Here is an 11,481-nt window from a genome sequence, read left to right as displayed (position 1 = left end):
TGCTCTTTTATTGTATTATTTTTTTTTTATTTTTATTTTTTATTTTTTGAGACGGAGTCTTGCTCTGTCCCTAGGCTGGAGTGCAGTGGCACAATCTCGGCTCACTGCAAGCTCCGCCTCCCAGGTTCATACCATTCTCCTGCCTCAGCCTCCTGAGTAGCTGGGACTACAGGTGCCCGCCACCATGCCCGGCTAATTTTTTTTTTCTTTTTTAGTAGAGACAGAGTTTCACCGTGTTAGCCAGGATGGTCTCGATCTCCTGACCTTGTGATCCACCTGTCTCAGCCTCCCAAAGTGCTGAGATTATAGGCATGAGCCACCGCGACTGGCCCTCTCCCTTGCTTTTATTCAAGCATTTATCTAAACATCCTAGTCTATACATTGGACTTGTCTTTCTTATGTCATTCAAATTGCAATTATCTCTAAAGTAGAACTTACATCAAATTTGTATCTCATTCTGTTTTACATAATATTTACTTAAAATTATATATAAGTAAAATGTATATAGGCTGCCTCGAAGTACAGTGGCTAAGAGTACACACCTTTGAGGCAAGAAGGACCTAGGTTCAAAACCCAGCCAAGCAACGCACCAGTCCATCCCCAAGCAGGTTATTTGCCTTTCTGAACCTCAGTTTCCTCATTGAAAATGGGGTTGATAATACTGCTACATGAAAGGTTTCTTGGATGAGTAAATGAGACAATGCAAGTAAAGTGCTTAGAAAAGTTTCTGGCATGTGGTAGCACTTGGTAAATATTAGCCGTTGTTTTTAATGTAATACAATAAGTATTTCAAAAAAAGTTTACATTGACACTCTGAAGTCAAGCAAAGAATAATTTTATTATATAAATAATAACTTGCAGATAATCCTTAGGGATTATTTTACACAGTAGAAACAGCAATGAATTAGGAGACAGAAGACCCGGGTTCAGGTTCTGGCTCCACCATTTGCTGACTGTGTGACCAGGAGCCTGATTGTTAACTTCACTGAGCCTACTTCCTAGGGCTGGAGAGTACAAACATATGGAAAACTGTTTTGTAGTTATAAAGAACGATACACATTTAAGTGAAACATGATTTATTTACTTCATAACTGTGTAATTTCATTCTTAAATTCGTTTCATGTAGCATTTTATTATATGTGCTAATTTAAACCTAATAAATGTACATGTGGGCATATCTGTATCTGAATCTGCATAAACATCTTTTATAAAGTCTGGAAGAGAAGAAAAGAAGCTATTAGCAGGAGTTACTTCTAGGGACAAGATTAAACTGGTAAGGAAGTAAATCATCCCATCTTACTTTACATCCTTCTGAAAAGGCAATGAGGTTTGGGATAATTTTTTCAAGTAATAATGTTGATATTGTGAAAGTCAGAAAAGCATTTTTTTGTTTTGTTTTGTTTTTTGAGACAGAGTCTTGCTGTGTCACTCAGGCTGGTGCAGTGGCACGATCTCAGCTTACTGCAACCTCTGACTTCCAGGTTCAAGCAATTTTCCTGTCTCAGCCTCCCGAGTAGCAGTGGCACGATCTCAGCTTACTGCAACCTCCGACTTCCAGGTTCAAGCAATTTTCCTGTCTCAGCCTCCCGAGTAGCTGGGATTACAGGCATGTGCCACCACGCCCGGCTAATTTTGGTATTTTTAATAGAGATGAGGTTTTGCCATGTTGGCCAGGCTGGTCTCAAACTCCTGACCTCAAGTGATCCACCTGCCTCGGCCTCCCAAAGTGCTGAGATTACAGGAGTGAGCCACCGCGCCCAGCCAGAAAAGCATTATTTAAAAAAAAACTACTCTTACTGCCTTTGAATAAATATTTGAAATTTATGTTAAAACTTTTGTCTGCAATCAGTAACTTTTCATTCCTCTAACGTTCAGCAGTGAGCACTAGCTCTGTGCAAAGCACCCTGAGAGAAGCGTTCATAAGTCAGATGTGAATTGTGCCTGACATTACACTGTGTTAGACCAGATAAGACACCATATAAAAAGTCAAAATATAAGAAGAAAGTGATCAGTGTGCCCAGTGCGCAATAAATGCTAAAGAAATACTTACTAGATAGATAGTGCAGTGGTGCAAGTAGGCACAGAGATGGATGAATTTGATGGATGGATGGATGGATGGATGGATGGATGGATGGATGGATGGATGGATAGATGGGTGGATGGATGTTGGCAGTACCATGGAAGAGGGGAGTCAGAAAAGAAATAGATCTCTTGCAGTTGAGGGAATTTAGGAAAGCTTTGTGGAGAAGGTAGCCTTTTGAAACAAAGGCCAAATTTGAACATCTGGAGATTAGAAGACGAGTTAGGACAGTACCTTATGGTGATGACATTCTGTCATTTCTGATTTTCTTTCTCCCTCTCTCTCTTCTTTTCAACTAAGGGGTAGTGCTGGTGTGTTTGGAAACATATGGGAGCATTTTTTTTTTTTTTTTTTTTTGGTTGTCACAACGTCTGGGATGGTCGGGGGAGGTACCAGAGAATACTGCTACATTTAGTGAGATGTTGGCCAGGGTTAGTAAATATACTGCAAAGAAGAATTGTTCTATCCAAAACTCTGACAGTGACCACATTGAGAAATACCAGTAAGTGAGAGAAGCATCATAAACAGATGATTACAATGTCATTTAAAAACATCGCTGACATAGATACCTTTACAAGTTTTCTGCTTTTGTCGGCCAGTTCAGTTGATGTGACCTCCCGTCTAGGCAAAGGAGCAGGGAAGTAAGATTGCAAAGGCCTACGATGGGGCAGGGAGCAGTGCTGAGCAGACAGAGAACTAGTCTATGGAGACTGAACTTTGGTCTTCAGGAAAAGGGGGTCCAATCACGGCTTGTAATTAGGGGAATAATCTTGTCACATCAGTCCTTCAGGGAATATCAAACCTCTAATTTTTGAGCCTGTTGTGCAGCCAAAATGTGAAGTGATAACAAGTTTATTTTTTAGAGCTTCATCTTGGCTTTGCTTCAGAAAGCAGAAAGAGTTCATTCTATATTTTTTTAAATTCTCCTTTAAATTTTGTAAAATTTAATTTATAAAATAATAATTTGAAAGACAAATTATTCAACAAATTATGCTGAGACAGTGGTTTTCCATTTAGGAAAAAACAACAACCCAAGTTAGGATTTCAATAATTAAACATGAAAAAGTTGTTAAAGGTGTTAGAAGGAAATGTAGTTGAATACTTTAGGATATCCGAGGTAGGAGAAGCCTTCTTAAGTAAGTTACAAAAGCCAGGAAGCAGAAAGTACAAAAATAGAGCAAAAAATTTCGACATGACAAAAAATACAAATTTAAAAGAATAGAAGGTATTCATAACACGTATAAAAGACAAAAAAAGTTCCAGATAACCCATAAAACTTCTATAAATTAATAAAATATAACCCCAATAGAAAAATAGGCAATGAGTGCCATCAGGCAATTCATAGAAAAAAGATGGAAGACCTGAAAACATGATGATGGCGGATATTTCAGGCGGACTTTCCCTACTTCCCATGCTGCCACCTTGCAGCTTGCCTCACTGCATGCTGGCGCCTGGAAAGCCACAGCCTGCAGCGCCCTGGCTCCCTAAGAGCTGAGCCTCTGCCTGTGACCTGGCTTCTCTTGATTGGATGTACCCTCAAGAGACCTACTAACTCCACTGGCAGACAGAGTTGAGAATGTCCTTGTTTTTTGTGTTTTGATTGGGGTTATTTTGGGTTTTTTGTTTGTTTGGTTTTGGTTTTTTTCCTGCATTAACAACAGCAAAGACCTCAGTGTCTAGATCCAGTCTCCAGCTTTGTGGGTGTCATGGCCAGGACGTACAGCATCTACCACACAACTGAGGCAGTATGGTTCTGGAGACCAGGTATGGCTGAGGCTTCCCGGTTTCCGGATTGCCGAGCCAGCAGTTGGGACCCAGCTTCCCGAATCCCCAGCTTCCAGGTCATGAGGGAAGGGAAAGCTCCCTTGGTGGGTCCGTGCTGAGCTGGAGTTCTGAGAGTCAGTCCTCGAAGCTCATCCTGAACTTACCATTCTACCTTATCTGACAAAATGTTAAACACTCAATTCCCTATGTTAAATCACTTTCTATGTAAACTAAGGGAGTGGCTTCTGTCATTTCTAGCTGAACTCTGACACCTTCCTAATAATCAAAGAAATTCAAACTAAACCAGCAATGTTTATTATTTCTCATTCATTACAAAGTCAACACTTAAAAAGACTGACAAAATTCTACATTGGTGAGGATGTGGGGAAATGGAAATGGGCTACCTCAGAAAGCCTTTTTTGTTTTTGTTTTTGTTTCTGTTTTTGTTTTTGAGACAGGGTCTTGCTCTGTCGCCCAGGCTGGAGTGCAGTGGTTCTATCACAGCTGACTGCACCCTTGACTACCCGGGTTCAAGCGATCCTCCCACCTCAGCCTTCCAAGTAGCTGGGACTACAGGCACAAGCCACCAAGCCGGACTAACCTTTTTTTTTGTATTTTTAGTAAAGGAAGAGTTTCCCCATGTTGCCCAGGCTGGTCTCAAACTCCTGGGCTCAAGCAACCCACCTGCCTCGACCTCCCAAAGTGCTAGGATTACAGGCGTGAGCTACCATGCTCAGCCTGGAGAACCATTTTGAAGGTGGTTTGGCAGTATCTATCCAAGTGTAAAATGTGCCTCTCATCCAACCCAGTAATCCCACCTCTAGGTATCTGTCAAAGAGACATATTGGTACATGTCCTTAAGGCAACATTTCTCAAGGATATTAAATGCATCACTGTGAGTAATGGAAAAATAATACTAAGTAGCTGAAATGCCCATCAAGAGGGAATATTTAAGAAATTATTATACAACCATGCTTTGGCATGTTCTGCAGTAGTCAAAGAACGAGGCAGAGCTCCAAATACTAATATGGAAAGATCCCAGACACATTTCCAAGTGAAAAATAAGCTGCAAAACAGCACGCATAGTATTATATCATTTATGTTTAAAAACACATGTCACAAAAATATATATTTCTGTCTAAACACACGTATGTCTAAATAAACTCACAGTTCATGAGAGACACAAGCCAAGCAGCCCTGGGGAGTGGGGAAGGTGAGATGAGGAGGGGTTCATGCCTGGGTTTTGCTTATACTCTATGTGTCTGTACTATTCAGATGTCTGAATATTTTACAATAAGAATATATTCATATACAGTCATGTGTCACTTAATGACATGGATATGTTCTGAGAAATGCATTTGCATTATTAAGTGATTTTGTTGTTGTGCAAACATCACACAGCACAGTTACATAAACCCAGGTGCTAGAGCCTACTGCACACCTAGGCTCTATGGGATAGCCTCTTGCTCCGAGGCCACAAACCTGCACAGCATGTTACTGTACTGAATACTGTAGGCAATTGTAGCACAGTGGTAATTACTTGTGTACCTAAATATATCTAAACATAAAAAGATACAGTAAAAATATGGTATTCTAATTTTTTTTTTTTTTTTGGAGACTTAGTCTCACTCTGTCGCCCAGGCTGGAGTGCAGTGGTGTGATCTCGGCTCAGTGCAACCTCCACCTCCTGGGTGCAAGCGATTCTCGTGCCTCAGCCTCCCAAGTAGCTGTGATTACAGGTGCACACCATTGCATCCAGCTAATTTTTGTATTTTTTTTTTTTTTTAGTCAAGACAGGGTTTCATCATGTTGGCCAGGCTGGTCTCGAACTCCTGACCTCAGGTGATCCACCCACCTTGGCATCCCAAAATGCTGAGATGACAGGCAGGAGCCACCACACCTGACCTGGTATTATAATCTTATGGGACCACCATTGTATATGTAGTCTATCGTTTACCAAAACATTGTCATGAAGTGCATGACTGCATTATATGATTTCATTAATGCATAGATTACTAGGTTATAAAATGCTATAGGGACAAGATCCCAACTTTCAAATGTCTAAGCAAAGGGTATGTATTTATCTCTCCGTGTATCTAGAAAGAGAGAGAGGGAAAGGAAAAATGACAAAATGGAACATTCGTTGGATCTAAGTGGAGTGATATGGCTGTTCATTGTACCATTCTTACAACTTTTCTGTACTTTTAAAATTTTTCATAACAAAGTTAGAAATAAAAACACATCAAATACACATCATTGGACACACACATTCTTTTCCTGTGCATGCAGATTTTTCCAGATGTGGGAGCAAAGCCTGTGACTTGCTCATCTTCAATTATGGCCAAAAGGCATTGGCAATCTCTCCTTGTACGCTTGTTAGAGTAAGTATCGCCTCGCTCCTGTGGCCAGTGTCTTTAGAAATCTGCAGAGGCCTCCCTGTACACTAAACAAGGTGGACAGCCCCTCTGCAAGGCATGGTCTGGGCCCAGCCTGTTGGGGAACAGAGGCCTAGCTGGCCCTCTGCCCCTCTTCCTGCAGAGGCAGCAGAGCCCATGGCCCCTTTAAGGCACCTTTGCCATCGAACATGCCCCCCTACATGTGTTTGGACGCTCCCTGGTGACAGTGCCCAGGGTTGCTGCACTCGGCATCCCTGTGTGTTCATGTTCATCCCTATAAACATGCCCCCCATGTGTGTTTGGACTCTCTCCGGTGATGAAGCCACGGGGCTGCTACCCCTGGCATCCCTATGAAGGGCCAAGTGACCCTTGGCAAGAAGAGAAGCTGCAGGCCCCTTCAGGGCCACACCACGGGTCTCTGACAGAGTCCATTCGCTGGAGCTGCTATTCACAGACCCCTCACTTGCTCCTCAGGCTGGTGTTTATTTTTGAGATAGTAGTTTGGGGAGAATGGGGAAAAATGAATTGCAAAAAAAAAAAGGAATTGGAATTTTAATGAGAACCATCTGGAGTGTTTTCCAAGGGTGTAATGTTTGGTACAAGAAAGTAATTCCTTAGCTCAAATGAGGAGAAGAGAAATGAAGGAAACTCTTATATTGTGCTTATTCACCCCCCTGCCAAAAAACGACGCTGAGCAGAACCACCTAAACATGCAAATCACACACGAATGAGGGTGTAGTGGGGGCTTTGGAAACAGGAGAGCCCGAGATTCTGGCTCTGACTTGCCGCAGCAAGGAGAAATGTTTTTCCTCTGCCAAAGAGACTTTGAGGGATGCGTTGTGGTGGGCCTGGGGCCAGTGCCTGGAATTTGGGTAACCATGGAAACAGACCTGCGGGTGACAACAAACACAAGATGGAATTTCAGCATTAGCAGCCAGGGCAGAGGAATGGGAAAGTTCGGGGAAAGTTTTTTTTTTTTTTTTTTTTTAAACCCTGGGGAATAGGGGAATGAGGGAATGAGGAGAGGTACAAAGAAAGTCTCCGTGCTCTGAAAAAGCGCTCCCACCCAGCACCCCAGCGGAGTCACAGGAAACCAGATTCTCCAGAAGTCTCTATTTTCACTCTACCTATTTTCTTCATGTGTTTATAGCCCATCTCATTCCACTAAGGATTCCATAGGGATCTAAAAGCACTTCCCAAGGGGTCTCAGTACACAATTAGATCCCTGTCCTTGGGCCAGCAGGTGACAGGATGCAACATAATCACATATTGTGAAGACAGCCACTCTACTGGTGCATCTCAGTTCATCCTCACAACAGCCCTGCGGCCCAGGAGGGCAGGTCCCCACCTTACCTCTGGGGAAAAGGAAACTGAGGAGCCAGCTGCCCCAGCTGAAGCCCAGCCTCCTCACACCATACCACTACACCTATAATCTTTATTCTGGGAAAATTTGAATAATTATGGTAGCCAACATTTATGAAGAAGAGGAGCAAAACCCTACATGAACCAGTGTGCGAAGGTCAACTATCTGTGTGGTTGCAGGAGTAGGCATGTGTTTCTGCTTCAAGGACATTTGATTGAATGGGAAAGGATTTATGCGATGGGAGGAAGAAATTTTTACAGAGTTATTAGGCATAAAAATTAAAGAAAAGAAACCATGGACTTGAGAATTTTCTTCTCTGAGGTTTTTGGAAGAGGAATAGCTGACATCCGTTTAGATGCCAGAACAAATCAGAGCCTGAGATTGAAAGAAGCATAAAAACATCCACTACAGAATCCTTCCTTTGCATATGGGGAAACCAAGACAGAATTGGAACTGGAGGCTGAGCACAGTGGCTCATGCCTGCAATCCCAGGACTTTGGGAGGCCAAGGTGGAATGATTGCTTGAGGTCAGGGGTTTGGGACCAGCCTGAGCAACACCGCAAGACCTTGCCTCTACTTTAAAAAATGAAGAAGAGGCCGGGCGCGGTGGCTCACGCCTGTAATCCCAGTACTTTGAGAGGCCGAGAGGGGCGGATCACGAGGTCAGGAGATCGAGACCATCCTGGCTAACACGGTGAAACCCCGTCTCTACTAAAAAATACAAAAAACTAGCCGGGTGAGGTGGCGGGCGCCTGTAGTCCCAGCTACTCTGGAGGCTGAGGCAGGAGAATGGCGTAAACCCGGGAGGCGGAGCTTGCAGTGAGCTGAGATCCGGCCACTGCACTCCAGCCCGGGCGGCAGAGCGAGACTCCGTCTCAAAAAAAAAAAAAAAAAAATGAAGAAGAAAATAAAATAACTTAGTGGGGTGTGGTGGCATGTGCCTGTAGTCCCAGCTACCCAGAAGCTGAGGAAAAAAGATTGTTTGAGCCCAGGAGTTCAAAGTTCATGCCACTGCACTCCTGCCCGGGTGACAGAGCACAAACTTGTCTCAAAAAGAAAGAAAGAAAAAAAAAAAAGAAAAAGAAAAAGAAAAAGCTTGCAATCAGAAACTGCAGTCCTGGCTAGAGACATGAGGTACTTTTCTTGACAGGATGTCCCAGGAGAGAGCCCAGAAACAAGCCCGTGGGTCTATGTCTCGGAGTCTGATTGGCAGGGTTAAAATAGGAGGCCGAAACAACCGTTTTGGAGAAGAGGATCATTTTGTCTGAAATCAGAAAAGGAAAAAAAAAATGCATAAAGCAGTGGCATTCTTCAAAACCGAGATCCAGTTTCACTGTTATGACCATCCGTAGTTAAGAAGCGCCTCTGTTCTAAACAGAGAGACTCAACAGTTAAGAATTTAGCAAAAAAGATAGTTTGAAATCAGCAAAGTTACATAACTTTGTTTCAAGAAATCCTCTTGAAACTTCATTAGCAAAAAATGCCCCTAAATAAGCCAACAGGAAATAAGAAGTGCAGGAATTTCTGGAAATGGAAGGGTGTTTTTTTGTTTTTAAAGGAAAACAAAACAAAACAAAACAAAACCTTTTTAAGGAATACGGAAGCCCTGACCCACATAAAGATAGGGTTTCAGTAAAACTAATTTGAGACCAAAAGGGAAAGTGTGAGACTCTCAGCAATGAAGTGAGTGCCCAGGCCCTGAGGCCTTTGTGTGCACTGCTGAAAACAAACAGCAGCCCCCTAACACGGGCTCAAGCAAGGGAGCCAATTTTACACCAAAGACAAAACTTCATTCACTGAAACACAGCAAATCTGCATGAGATTTTCCGTAGCCCTGTTGGAGTCTAACTGCCGAGAAATTTAAAAATTGTTTCACAGAAAACCAAATATCACATGTGCTCACTTATAAGTGGAAGCTAAATATTGGGTACATATGGACATAAGGATAAAAACAAGACACCGGGGACTCTAAAAGGAGGGAGGGAGAGAGTGGGGCAAGGGCTGAAAAGCCTCCTATTGGGTACCATGTTCACTGTCTGGTGTGATGGGATCAACAGAAGCTGAAACCTCAGCATCATGCAACACGCCCTTGTAAAAAACCTGCACATGCACCTCCCAAATCTGAAATAAAAATGGACTTTTTGTTTGTTTGTTTTTGAGACAGGGTCTCGCTCTGTTACCAGGCTGGAGTGCAGTGGCATGATCTTGGCTCACTGCAACCTCCACCTCCCAGGTTCAAGCGATTCTCCTGCCTCAACCTCCTGAGTAGCTGGGATTACAGTCGCAGACCACCATGCCTGGCTAATTTTTGTATTTTTAGTAGAGATGGGGTTTCACTGTGTTGACCAGGCTGGTCTCAAGCTCTTGACCTCGTGATCCATCCTCTTTGGCCTCCCAAAGTGCTGGGATTACAGGCGTGGGCCATCATGCCCGGCCAAAAATTGACTTTTTAAAAAGATAAATAAAAATAAAATTTGTTTCAGCTTTTAGCATTCCAGGAATACTTGCTATTTATCCTGAAATAATTGATTTTCCCTAAAGCTCTGTTTTGTAACTTTTTATCTTGAAAACCCTAAGGGGTGAGGGAAGGAGGAGAGGGCCATTCACTTTCTCAGTAAACGTTTTTGACAACTTACTAGATGCCAGGCCCTGAACAAAGTGCTGCTATCATTTCTGATTATTGCCCCTTGGCTTAATACAATATCTGAGTTTTTAATATTAAAATGTAAAGTCTCCTGTGACCCTGTAAGCCTCCCATAAAATGTTGAGTTTTCTACCTCCTAATACGGTTAAGTACTATGGGCCACTGCCCATTCCTAATGAGAATCTTCTGTCTATGATTCATGGATTAACCCCTATAAATGGCTTCATGTACATGCCCAAAATATGTGGATCCACAAGAGGTCTGAGAGTTTCATGTCAGTGTGTATCTGCTCGTGAGAAAGTGTGTGTGGGAGGAAAGGAAGGAGTTGAAACTGTTTTCATTTAAAAAAGCCAGAGGGGCAAACAGAAAAGTATTCATAGACATCACTAAAGGAGTGAGTTTGTAGGGCAGAAAGAGGAAAGGAGCCAGTGCCTTTCCAAATCGTAACCCCGCTAGTCCTTGAAAGGGACTAAAGGTCCTTCAGGAGAAGCCATGGGCTGATCATTACGCTGAGAGAAAGGTCCCCGTTGCTGTTGGTCTCCACACCTGTCCATCCAGCAATACCAGCCTGAGTTGAAAAGGGCCTTGGAAAAGGGCATCTCAATCCAGGGTGCCCAGAGGTTTGTCATGAGAAGCGTCCTCTAGGCAGAAGTGTTTCTTTCTGACCAATTCCAGATCATAGCCATTGGATGAGCAGAAGCCTGAGTCCAGACGTGTTCTGGGTGAGGAGCAGCCTGCAGACCTCTCCTGTCCCCTCACTGGTCTGTCCCCATGGTTTTCTTCCAGCTTTCATGAGAAGAAACGTCGGAGCTATTGCTCTAACGTTCAATATTGTGTGAAATTTAAGAGTATCTCTTCTGGCCAGGTGTGATGGCTCACGCTTGTAATCCTAGCACTTTGGCAGGCTGAGGTGGGCAGATCACCTGAGGTCAGGAGTTCGAGACCAGTCTGGCCAACATGGCAAAATCCCCATCTCTACTAAAAACACAAAAATTAGCCAGGCATGGTGGCAGGCACCTGCAGTCCCAGCTACTCGAGAGGCTGAGGCAGGAGAATCACTTGAACCTGAGAGGTGGAAGTTGCAGTGAGCTGAGATCGTGCCATTGCATTCTAGCCTGGGCAACAGAGCGAAAGTCTGTCTCAATAAAATAAATAAATAAAATAAAAAAGTATCACTTCTGTTTTTGCCAAAATGCCTGTGTGCAGCTGGAGTTTTCAACAATAATTCTGATGA

This window comes from Macaca fascicularis, chromosome 2 (assembly GCF_037993035.2).
Source record: "Macaca fascicularis isolate 582-1 chromosome 2, T2T-MFA8v1.1".
Taxonomy (NCBI): domain Eukaryota; kingdom Metazoa; phylum Chordata; class Mammalia; order Primates; family Cercopithecidae; genus Macaca; species Macaca fascicularis.
Note: the sequence above shows the minus strand (reverse complement) of the source record.